The sequence below is a fragment of the Leopardus geoffroyi genome, chromosome D1, assembly GCF_018350155.1.
Source record: "Leopardus geoffroyi isolate Oge1 chromosome D1, O.geoffroyi_Oge1_pat1.0, whole genome shotgun sequence".
Taxonomy (NCBI): Eukaryota; Metazoa; Chordata; class Mammalia; order Carnivora; family Felidae; genus Leopardus; species Leopardus geoffroyi.
Genome location: NC_059329.1, coordinates 92,412,486 through 92,426,163, shown reverse-complemented (window position 1 = coordinate 92,426,163; position 13,678 = coordinate 92,412,486). Strand labels below are relative to the sequence as shown.

General features: G+C 33.8%; 1 pseudogene; it reads right to left on the bottom strand.

Annotated features, from left to right (window-relative positions):
- Nucleotides 1-10,688, bottom strand: part of LOC123600490 — a 134,281-nt pseudogene extending 123,593 nt beyond the window's left edge.
- Between the last annotated feature and the right edge of the window lie 2,990 nt (nucleotides 10,689-13,678).

The window sequence follows — 13,678 nt, the reverse complement described above, 5'->3', positions numbered from 1 at the left end:
CTAAAAAGCAAGTGTGACATTTCTCTTTGCAAATGGCAAATCTAAGACTAGAGAAATGAGTAATATATAGAATTGAATCACTGTACTGCATATCTGAAATTAACTATTAACTGAAATTAACTGTTAACTATATTGGAATTAAAATAAAAAACATCATTAAAAAAACAACAACAACAAACAACAACTAAGGCTAGATGCTAGCCAAATTGTCCACAGTCAGAATATATATGTTGACATGAATAAAATGGTAATCTGGTTGCAGTGAAGAAGGAGGAATGAACCCTTAGGAGCTACTGAGTATGAGCTATCTAGTGAGGTATTTAGATTGATCAAGTTGCCAGAGACAAATGACATGACCTCAATAAAGGCAGGGTGAAGGGACAGGTTTTAATATGAGAAAGTTAATCATTAATTAATACAATGATTAGCAGAAGGCAAAAAGGCACATGGAGAGGTAGAATTTATAGTCACATGACAAAGGGAAAGAGAAGAGAGGTTGAGTATGTGTTTTTTGTTTGTTTTTGTTTTGGGGTTTTTTTTGTTTTGTTTTGTCTGTTTTTGGGTGGGTATTTATTTATTTATTGAGACTGAGAGGGGATTAGAATCAGTGCACATGTGGAGACTCCAACTTGGTCAGGCAGAGAGAAAACACTCTCCTTTGAATGAAAACGAAGGAGGGGAATTTGGGTATCAGTGTAAGGGAGGTGTTGCGTTTGGGGCAAGGAAGGCTGAAGGTTAAGGGATTTTACACTTGACTGAGTCTTACAGCCTGTGGCTTGAGCATACGCTTTAACATTTGCCAGACTTACTGCTTGTGTTATTTGATTGTTGTTTGTTGAACATGCCATGTAAGATATTACCATGAAAGTTTTAGGAAATATGTCCTGCTCATCTATTTTATTCACATTCTTTGCCCACATATTTGGAAATACCAATAATTGTGAATATTAAAGAGGCGGGCATAAATTAAAATGAATGCTTTAATGTGTTTCAGGTTTAAAAATTACAGTGAGCGATAATTCCTCTTAACACTATTAACAAGAGAGGAGGGTCCTATCCCTGGAAGACAGAATAATTACTAAATATTTTGCTGATTTTTTCACTCAAAATGTCCCTGTTTAATTGTGTTGAAATCATTTTACTTTAGTTTCATTGAAATGTTTGGTTTCCTCACTAGTCAAGTCTCTCCTGAAAGAAAACCGGAGCGTGCACAAATTATTCTGTAGGTTTTTACAAATATTTTTGTTAATAAAAAAGAATTATAGGTAATACTCACTTTGTAATAAGCATTTTCATGAGTACATTACATGTGCCAATTCACAGTTTTCATAACGAGCATATGATAAATGCTAATATTTCTTTTCCATTTTACAGATGAGGAAACTGAAGTAAGAAAATAAAATCTGACATCTGTTTTTCCTGACGTTAGGATAGCTCTAGACTTGTTTCATATAATGAATCAATACTTTTTCTTTAATAAACTAGCTTGGGTTAAATGCTGTAATTTCCAATTTTAAAAATGCTGCTGGAGGTGTCCTCCATACAGATCCTAGATATGCACTGCCCATTCTCTCACTGTTATACAGGCTTCAAGAGAATATGCAAATAATCCCCTGTGGAATGATCTTTTCCTCCCTCATTTGCTTAAATCCCACATAACAAGATGATTCTTCAGTGCTCTGAGCTTAGCACTTTTTCCCCTGGATGGCTTCACAGTGGTCAAACTGCTCTACCTACATCTTGCTTCTCCAACTTACATCAATACCAAAATTGATTAATATCTAATTACCCTCCAGTGCCCCAACACCAGTATGTAATCTCTTCTCCGAACTTCTATTGCTTTTACAAAAAAAAAAAATGCAACTTTCTTTATAACTTGTTCACACCAGCATGGAGGAATGGGAAGAAGGGGAGAAAGAAAAAAAGAAATCTTTGGTGTTGGTAATTAATGTATCAGCACTGATGGAACTTATATTCTAATGAGTTTACCTTTTTGTTAGTTTGTTTTACTGTATGCAAATTTGAACATGAGAAGGCATATTAGAGCCATTTTATTATAGTAGCAGTGTAATATATGATGAGCCAATTACATATGGATCACATAATTTATTTTCAGCATTTTCGTGGCTAAATTTTAAAAATTAAGTTTCTTTCAAAGAAATCAGTGTATGGCATATTGGGAAAATGTGAGAATATTATAAAGAGAGGACTGGGTAATTGAGGCTAGTTCTGGCTTGACTTAAAACTAATTTGATGGAGGTGCCTGGGTGACTCATTCGCTTGAGCATCTGACTCTTGCTTTCAGCTCAGGTCATGATCCCAGGATTGTGGGATGGAGCCCCATGTTGGACTCCACACTGAGAATGGATTCTACTTGAGATTCTTTCATTCTTTCTCTCTGCCCCCACCCTCGACTCACTTGCTCATTCTCTCTCTAAACAAAAAAACACCCCTGATTTGATGGACAAAGGACTTATATAGACCTTTCTCCAAAGACATACAAATGGACACCACATATATGAAATCATCATAAGCATCAAGGAAACACAGATCAAAGCCACACTGAAATATCAATTCACACCTATTAAGATGACTATTATAAAAAAAGAAATATTGGTATGATGTAGAACAAAAGGAACCCTTATATACTATTGATGGGCATGTAGAATGGATGTAAAATGCTGCAGCCAGTATGGAAAACAGTGTGGAGTTTCCTCAAAAAATTAAAAATAGAACTACAATATACTCCAGCAATCCTACTTCTGGATATACACCCAAAAGAATTGAAATGTGGATCTCAAAGAGATATCTGCACCCCCATGTTCAATGCAGCAATTTTCACAAAAGCCAAGATATGGAAACAATCCAAAGGTCAGTTGACAGATGAATGGATAAAGAAAATGTGGTAATATATATATACAATGGAATATTATTCAGCCTTTATAAAAAGGAAATCCTGACATTTGTGGCATGGATGAACCCTGAAGATATTACATTATGCTAAGTAAATAAGCTAATCACATAAGAACATATACTGCATGATTGCCCTTATATGAGGTCTCTAAAATCGTCAAACTTATAGAAGCAGAAATTTGAACAGTGGTTGGCAGATGCTGAGGGCAACAGGAAATGGAGAATTATTGTTCAATGGATGTAAAGTTTCCGTTGCACAAGACAAATAAGTTCTAGAGATCTGCTATACCACATAGTACCTATAGTTAACAATACATTATGGTGCACTTTAATCTGTGTCTAGAGTTTTGCACAATGTTGGTGAGAATGGAAATTAGTACAGATACTATGGAAAAAAGTATGGTGTTTCTTCAAAAATATTAAAAATAGAACTGCCATATGATCCAGCAATCCCATTTCTAAGTACATATCCAGAGGAAGTCAAATCGCTATGTCTAGGTGATATCTGCACCCCCATGTTCACTGCAGCATTATTTACTATAGCCATGGCATGGAAACAACTAAGTGTTCATTAAAGGATGAGTGTATAACAAAAATATCATATAATATATATATTATATCATACATAATATCATATATATGAATATTATTCAGCCATAAAAGGAAGAAAATTCTGCCTTTTCCAAAAACATGTATGAACCTTGAGGATATTATGGTAAGTAAAAAAGTCAGACATAAAAGACAGATTCGTTAGGTTCTCATTTATATGTGGAATCTAAAAAAACTGAGTTCATAGAAATAGAGTAAAATGGTGATTGCCAGAAGCTGGGAGCTGGGTGAAATTGGGAGATGTTGGTCAAAGGATACAAACTTTCAGCTATAAGATGAATAAATTCTGAGGATGTAATAGTAAGATTACTATAATTAACAATACAATATTATACACTTGAAAATTGTTAAGAGAGTTAATCTTAAGTTTTATCACCACAAATAGGAAGGGTAAGTATGTGGAGTGTTAACTAACCTTTACTGTGGTCATAATTTTTCAATGTATTGAGTCATCACATCTACATTTACATGTTATGTAAATAATATCCCCATCAAGCTGGAAAATAATGTTGAAAGAATAGATCTCATGTTAAATGTTCTTGCCACCAAACACACACACACACACGGAAAATTTTGAAGGTTTAATACATTGATCGTGGTGGTGGTTCATTGGTGTTTGCGTGTGTCCAAACTCATCAAGATGTATACAGTCCACCCTTGAACAACACAGAACTTAGTGGTGCAGGCTCCTCATGACATCAAAAAATCCACATATAAGTTTTGACTCCCCCCAAATTTAACTACTAATAGTCTACTGTTGAATTCAAGCCCTACCAATGACATAAATAGTTGAGTAATCCATATTTGTATGTCATAGGTAGTATATACTGTATTCTTACAATAAAGTAAGACAGAGAAAATAAAATGTTATTAAGACAATAAGAAGGAAAATATATTTACAGTACTATACTGTATTTATTTTTTTTAAAAGCCACCTATAATGGACCCGTGCCCTTCAAACGTATTGTTCAAGGGTCAACAGTATATTAAATGAGTGCATTTTGGTGTATGTATCAATTCTACATCAATAGAGCTTAGAAAACTGAGTTGAGTCTCTTCAGGGTTCAGGTGATCATGTAATATAAAGTTTTGCTCTACATGGTCTCTCTCAGGTTTTTTTTTTTTTTTTTTTTCCACAGGATTTGCTAGAAAATATATGATTCCTTTTGGCAATTTTGGCTCTTCCTTTGTAACATTGAACATTTCCAGTGTCATAAGAACTCAGCATTAGTAGTGAGAACTGGGAACCAGAACTTTTGGACTGTAATCACTCATCTTGCAACCCTAAGAGAGGCAACCCACAATCCTGTTTGTCATCATGTGCCAAGCCTCCAAAAGAGCCAAGTCTTGTCATTCAGATGCTCTCAGCTGCAATGAATTGTGACAGTGTACACAATCTATTATATGTTAGTGAGCATCTGTTTTCACCATGTTCTACATAATTAGGCTTTCTGCCACTTTTAGGTTTTAGGTTTAACCACTTGCAAATCTAGTCAAGTGATATGCTCCACACTGTATGATGATTTTCTTCACCACCTAACAGAAATGGAATTAAAGTTTCAAGGCAGCAGTAACATCCAAGAGTCTATTACCCTTATGGTAAGAAAGTCAAATATTTATAAATTTTCATCTTGGGGGTGTATGAATTGAGATTTCATATTTTTAAGGATTTTCAGAATCATAGTTTTTACGTTGTACCTGTACTTTCTATTAAAATCAAATTAAATTATAACCTTTATCAAAAAAAGTGGATTTTGTTCATTAAAAAAGTGGTTGATGTTCTGTCGCACACAGGTCATTATCCCTAGCTTCCAGACAAAGTGGTGCATGAGACAAGCAAGAATTCTAGCAGAAGAGATGTGCACAATAAACAGTCACATATACTATGTATAAAATGAAACAAGGTGATAAAGAAATTGTTCTCTGTGGTTTTGCAGCCTACTTTAGAAAAGTAACTGGGGAAGAATTCTCTGAAGCATTAACATTTGGGGGGAAATAGCAAAGAGAATATCTGGGACGAAAGCACTCTCTTTAGGCAGAACAGGAAGAGCAAGTATGAGAATGAGATGTATGTACATGTTCAAGAAATGGAAAGAACACCAGTGTGACTGGGCTGGTTGTTACTGAGGGGTTGACAGAACGAGGTCCAATACAGGGGCAACACCTATGCCATATGAAGTCTTTTGTTGGCTTTGATAAGGAGTTTTTAATTATATCTTGAGTTCATTAAGAAATCATTAGAGGATTGTAGTCTGAAGCATTTGGTGGTTTATCTATATATAAAGTTAACTATTACATGAGGGTAAGAGAAGCTCAGGAAGTGCAGTCGAGAGTCTACTGTAATGGGATGGGAGAGGACGCTAGCCTGCCATGAGCATGGAAAGGAGCTATGAAATACAGTATGTATCAGGAGGTGGAACCAGCAACTTACTACTGGACTGAATTTGGTATGTGAGACGAAACGAAGAATTGAAGGTGACTCTTGGGTTTTTAGTTTGAGCAAGTGAGTGGGCATAGTTCATTTTTACTGTGATGAAGAAGTCACGGGAAAAAAGAGGTTTAATAGTGAATGTGTAAATGAAGAGCCACAGTTATTTTACATATCTTAGCAAAATCAAGTCAATATGTAGTCCTCTCAACTTCCATTTGAGAGTAACGAAATTAAAGCCACACCAACTGCCATAGGTTTGTGAACCTAATTATGTTTTTGGTCCAGAATAATAAGAAAATTAGTTAATACATTTGGCACAGTTTCATCATAAAGATAACCTTTCTTAGGTGACATATCACCCTGCTAGGAGCTATTGATTTTCTCTGTTCTATGTTAACAGGGACATAGGAGCTGGCATTATTTCTAAAATTAAATATTTAAAACCTGGCATATCAGAGTATAATTTCCTACTTAAGGATAATAATAAAATGTTCCCAACAATTTCAATGCACTTAAACTGAAGAGAAGTAATTACCTTTGATAGATCAAAATGAATGTTTCTTTTATCTTATAGACTCAAAGATACCTTTGCAATATCTTCAACCTCACAGAAATTTCACCTCCACCTTGTTTTCAAATTGTAGAGTTAAAAGTATGCATAATAAGTGTATAAGGTAAGCAGTATAATAATATAAGCATAGGGATTATTCTTTTCTTGAGAAAACAGAAGCAGTAAAGATTGGAGAAACAGTTGGCACACAAAATCCACCAACATTGCTGAATGATTTCATAGGTAGTGGATAATATTTAAAGGAATCTTTAAAGAATGGTTGATTTTTTCTATAAATGTGCAACCTAAGTCATATAATTTGTTCATGTTATAAATATACACTAAACATAGTTTCATATATGTGGCAAGAAAGTACACCTGCATTCTTGGGTTTGTTTATAAGAAGGCAGAATATAGTTAGTTTGGTGAATCTTCCAAATAATCAGAGCTAACTTCAAGTAGGAAGCATCATTTGGGGAACTGTTTGCATCTTGGAAGAAAGCTAACTTGTTGAGCTCTAAGAGGAAAGATAAAGAATAAATGATTAATATGATTAATATAATCATAGGTATTTGATTTAAAAAGAAGGGTGGGTTCTGATGTGAGGACAAGGAAGAATCTAGGCAATAGAAATTAAATTTTTAGTGTGGGAATTAGCAAAGGTTTCTAAATTTGGGATCAAGGTGGGTAATAAAGATAGAAATTCAGCACAGGGAGAGAAGCAAATTAAAAAAAAGAACATAGTTTTATGCACTGGAGTAACAACTTTAAGAAACTATCACTATTGAAGCAATAGACTTATCAGGTAAATTAGGTATTGAAAGGGCATTTCTACAGTCACCTGTATTGGTATAGGTAATCCTGATTAAAAGGGACAAAAAAGAGAAGTTATTTTCATAAAGCTGAATCATAATACAGTATGTACAAGAGTAGAAATAACCTGGAATATTTCAGGCAGAAGGATCTGAAATGACAAAGTCAGAGGAGCATGAAACTGAATGTGATCGCAGGAAGCTATAAGGTTTATAAAAATCTTCTTGAATATTTAAATCAATACATGAATGGCAAGAGAAAAGTTTAGAGAAGTAGGTAGACAACAGTCCCTAGGAGTATTTTTAAACCATAACAATAACAGATAGTATTTATTTTATGTAAATTATTTTCTAAAAAGTTCAGTAAGCTAAATCTGTTAGTTTGTTATTCTTAACATCCTAGTATATATATGTGCTGGATGCAGTGTGTGTGTGTGTGTGTGTGTGTGTGTGTGTGTGTGTGTGTTAAGATTATATGTTAGTTACGCTGCTGAAATCTTCTGTATCTTGGCTGGGTTTCTTAGTCGGCTATAAATTTATACTTATATTCATTGCTTGTTATGTCAGTTATAGAGATAAACATGAAAAATCACTCATTATGAATATATTTTGTCAATTTAAAAATACATTTTCATTTAATCTTCTTTAAAAATAGCCAGAGACTATATCACCAGATAGTATATGTGTTTTTAAATTATAATATATTCTTAGTAAATTTAAAACACATCATTATACATTGACCCTCTTTATTTAGAGTAGTGTCCTATTCTCTGAATATTATTTTATTTAACATTAATAAAATGATTCCAAGATTATTTCATTTATCATTTCCTGGGTTAAGTTTTAACTTTATTTAACTTAAAAATGTGTGTATGTATTTTATCTTTGCCTCTTGAAAACGGCATGTAGGTGGAGTTTGCTTTGTGATAATCTTTTTACTTTTATCAGAGAATTTCATCTGTTTACAGTTAACACATCACATGCTTTTGATACATGTCATTATATATTCTGCTTTTTTATATATCTTGCATGTTCTATACTTCTTTTTCTCTCCTTTTTGCCTTCTTTTGGGTTGATTAAACATTTTAATAATTCATTTTATTCCTACATACTATATAGAGTAAATATATTCTATTGGTTAGAGAAATTATAATGTGCATACTTCCTTATCAAAATATAAGTGTAGTCAATCATTTTACCCTCTCCCTCTACTACAGAAGAACCGAAGACACCACTATAAACTCCCCTCCTTATACATTTTTTTCTTTAACGTTTATTCATTTTTGAGAGTGAGAGAGATAGAGCATGAGTGGGGGAGGGGCAGAGAGAGAGGGAGACACAGAATCTGAAACAGGCTCCAGGCTCTGCGCTGTCAGCACAGAGCCCAACGCGGGGCTCGAACCCACAAACTGCGAGATCATGACCTGAGCTGAAGTCTGACGCTCAACTGACTGAGCCACCCAGTCGCCCCATAAACTCCCCTCCTTACAGATAACTGTTGCCATGTGTTTTAATTCTTACCTTGCTTTTTACCACACAGGAAATTATGATTGTGATTTTATACAGTTAATATTAATTTCAATTTCACCTCATGGTTACCACATTTTTTGCCAGGCTTTCTGCCAATTAGTTTAAACTTCTTTCTCTTACATCATTTTCTTTAATTCTGGGATTGGTCTTAACTTTCAGACTCAGAGGAAGAAAACTCGTTAACTGAAATGTGTCCTTTTCCACACTCCCGTCTATATCTGAGTTGTTAGTGAATGGTGTTCATTGAATGTCCTGTATGCTACCCATTGTGGAATAGAATAACAAAGTTAGAGAGAGACCCCACATGTGAGGAGTTAACGAATTAGTTTATGATTTGAAGAGTCAACGGCATTAATAACTTTGGCTTCCAGTACATTGAAGACTCTCAAAAGTCACAAATGTCACTCAATTAAGAATACAGAAAACAACAATTAAAGACAATTTTCTGGAGTGCCTGGGTGGCTCAGTTGGTTAAGCATCTGACTTCGGCTCAGGTCATGATCTCACAGCTTGAACGAGCCCCGCGTCCGGCTCTGTGCTGACAGCTCAGAGCCTGGAGCCTGCTTCAGATTCTGAGTCTCCCTCTCTCTCTGCCCCTCCACCCCCCCCCTTCAAAAATAAATAAACATTAAAACATTTTTTAGCTTAAAAAAAGACAATTTGCTGAAGATGGTAAAAAGCTAATTTTTCATTAAATTTTGAAAGAAAATTATACCACATATGTGGCAGTTAAAAGAAATATTACAGTGGGCTCTGGAACCTTTAAAAATAAAAAAGAAGAAAAGAACTGCAGGTCATATGGGTGCTGAGTCCCTTTCAGGAGCCAATCAGTCATGCTATTTCTATTTCGCTTTGCCAAACATTGCATTAATGAAAATGATAATTGTAATTCATTACATTTGTAGAGTTCTTTCATATACCTCATCTCCCTCCAACCACAAAACAGCCTTTTGAGGAAGGTATCATAGCCCCAATTATAGATGAGAAAACAGTCATTCTGAAACAAATCTAGAGCCAAAATGGTACTTAAATTCAGGTGTTCTGTCTCATAACTTTATCAGTGCTTTTTTTTTTTTTACTATTTCAAGCCACCTGAAAATCTGGTCTTTAAGATATTCAGATAGGAAGAAAGTTCTGGAGATGGTTAAGCTTATTATTTTAGAATGATCTAGAAAAATGTCAGTGGTTGAAAATAAAAATCTCTTGTTCTTTATAACTTATATATGCTTAGTCAAATACTGAGTGTTTTAAGACCCTAATGAGGTATTTCGTGGAATGAAAAAGGTATATTTAAAGCACTAAAAAGTACTTTACTTCCATCTTTATAGGTAAATCTAGCCTGAATTCTTAGTATAATAAAAATCAGGAAAAGCATAAACTTCTTAGTGATTCTTAGCTATCAAGCTATTGTCAGATTGGTTAGATTTGTTGGCTGAACATTTACTTAGAAGTATATATACCCAAATGAATGAATTATATGGAGAAGTGTGTGTGTGTGTGTGTGTGTGTGTGTGTGTGTGTGTGTGTGTATGAATTGAGTGCTAACACAGATCTGTTTGGTGCTATTCTGTGGTGAATTTGGTTGTAACTGTAGAATATATTGGCTGTTTAAAAAAGAATGAATAATAGACTCTTAGGATACATTATTTCAACTTCTTATATCATTGCATTTTGGGCATTTCAGCAAAGTGAACTGGAAAAAAAAGAGCAAGAATTATAAATCATACCAATCGAAATGTAATGCTTTAGATTCTTGCATAACACCTTCACACATGCCATCTGATTCAACTTTCTCTATCCCCGACAATTCTAAAAGAACATATTCACTAACCACCACCACCATTCCCATTTGACATACAAGAATTTAAAGTACAGCATTTAGATATGTCTTTTAAAAATTCCCAGAGATATTAAGGTCCAAATATGTGTTTGCATTTCTCAATTAATTTACATAAAAAAGAAAGGATATCAGGGCAAATATACTAAAAGCAAAATTGCAGGGAAACAGATGGCTTGTGACTCATAATTTCAATGGAAAAATATTCATACAACGTTCTAGACAATCATTTAGTAACATAGGTTTGTTTCTTTTTACAAGTTTTTTGGTTAGTTTTTTGTATTCTAGGAAGGGAAAGAATTTCAAGCTAAGTGTACAAAGGTGACTTACAATTATTTATTTTTCTTTTAATAAGCAAGTTGGGCACATGGTTATATCTGCCTTCACATTTTCATAATAAAATTTTTGTAATTGTGACTTAAGGGAGCTCTGCTCATCACCTTTTCTGTATCTAACAAACCTTAAATCTGAACTGAATCAAAGAGAAATGAGTATAATCCTTGATTCATCTCTTACAAAGTATGAATTATCTTTGGCAATTTACTTAACCCTTTTTGTTGGAGGGTCTTTTTATTTTTTTTCTCTCAACTTGGTACAAGAGTAGTGCCTGACACATAGGATATTTGAAGATTAAATGAGGTGATATATGTGATCGCACTTGATACTGTAATTCTCAATTTTGTTATTGTTATAATTACTATCATCACCTCTTCAGTAGAATTTAAGTAGCTTCTGTGCAGTTCTTTAGTTTTTAGGGGATGATGTCATTCATAATCTGTAATTGGCTTTTTTCTTTCAGTTATGACTTTGTCTTTAGATTGCCACATTAAGTAGCTGAACTTCTAATAATCTTCAAGAAAAATAACATTTAAGCAACAATTTCCAAAACTCAACTTAGCAAACTATATTATGGATGGTTGCTGGAAGGTGGCAGAATCTCTATCTATTTGTTCTTTTGGATCAGATTTCATAGCATTTTCAAAAGAACACTGAATCCAGGGGCAGAGAAAATGACTAGTCTATGTAATCAAGGCATGCTGTCCAATAAAACTGTAACGACAAAAGTGTTTTATAATTGTGTTCAACACAATCACCATTAGCACTTGAAATGTGGCTACTCAGGCTGAGACATAGAGTTTTCAATTTTAGTCAATTTTAATTTAAATAGCCACATGTGGCTAGTGGCTACTATACTGAAGGGCATGTGTTGAGAATCTATCCTGAAATCGTCAAGTCATAAATGAACTAATGCTTAGCACCATATCCTCTTGTCACTTAAAGAATCAAATTGAACAAGTTGTGTGTGACTTTACATGATTCCAAAGACCTATCTTCAGAAATAAGATAAAAATTAGACTTTGCTGAAGATTTGACTTAAAAGGATGCTCGGTGTTTTACACAATTCTCTCTCTCTGAGAGTCCACAATTGAGATTTCTTCCTGGCATATAACCAGGACTAAGAGTGCTTTCCCTGAGCAACTAGTGTATTTTAACTTATGAACATTAAAATTTAAATTTTATGATTTCCTCTTGCCAAAGCCTGATACTAGCCTCAAAAATAATATTCTTTAAATAATAGACATAAAAACACCAATAATACAATTTTCATATTAATTGATCCCAAGTAGTATTGATATCTTCAGATGCAGTTTAGAATGTAAAAATGTATAACGTTAACATGTAATTTATGAGGAGCATGAAACTGAAGAATTTTAAGCAAAGAAGAAACTAGATAATGCAATCAAACTAATGAAACCTCATAAAGCTTTCCATCTCCCACCAAGCCTTACCAAATTTAACATGCTTTAAAAAGCAACATCCTACCTGTAAAAAAAAATGGTTGTTTTAATTTAAGAATGCAGAAAAATCTTGAATGCCTCTTTACTATAGAAATTGAATTTTAAGAGTAGCATGAAGATAAAACAGTAAAATTATAATAGTTACAATTGACTTATTAAAGTAAAATCTAATTAGAGGAAAATAGGAGAAAATATAAAAGATGATGTACGTACTTTCAGAAATGATATATGCTATAAAGGAAAATTGAAATATTATTACTATTATCAATATAAAAAGCAGCCTTTAGGACTTTAAGAAAATCCCAAGAGATGAAAAAATAGGTTGTGTTGGAGCTCGTTTACTGGGGTGTAGTGGAAAGAGTAGATAATGTGTGGTCAGAAAAAGTAATTGAAGATTCATTTCCATTACGTGCTAGTTGCATAACCATACACAATTCAACATAAGCCTGGAATCTGAGTTTACAGGGCTTTAAGAAACTATAACCACTGCTTTCTTGGACTCTGTATGGAAACACCCTGGGCAGTTAGGGAAGAAGTAAAAAGTCCTATGTCTTTTGCTCTATGTCTATTCGATGTGGTGTTGCATCTTATATGCCCTTTTTTACCCTCACAAAAAATCGATAGGGCTAGCTCTCATTATGAATATCTTTTTTAAATAACAGCTTTCTTGAGCTATAATTCATTTACCATAGAATTAACTATTTAAATTCAATGCCTTTAGGATAGTCATAGAGTTGCCCCACCATCACCATAATCAATTTAAGAACATTTTTTATTACTCCTCCTCACTCTCCAATATCCATACTCATTAGCAGTCACTCTGCGTTTTTACTCCACTCCCACTTCCAGCCTTTGGCAACTATTAATCTATTCTTGTCCGCATAGATCAGCTTATTTTGGACATTTCATAAAAATATAATCATACAATATGTGGTCTTTCATGACTGGCTTATTTCGCTTAGCAAGTTCTCAAGGTTCATCCATGTCGTAGCATGTACCAACGCTTCATGTGTTTTTATTGCTTAATGACATTCCATTGTAGGCATATACTACATTTTATTTATTCATGCATCCATTGATGAAAATTTCGTGGTTTTTTTCCACTTTTGGATTATTATGAATAATGTTTCTGTGAACATGTGTGTGTTTTTCCCTTTTAAATTCTCATTTCCTTTAGTCGAAGAGAATGATGCTTAA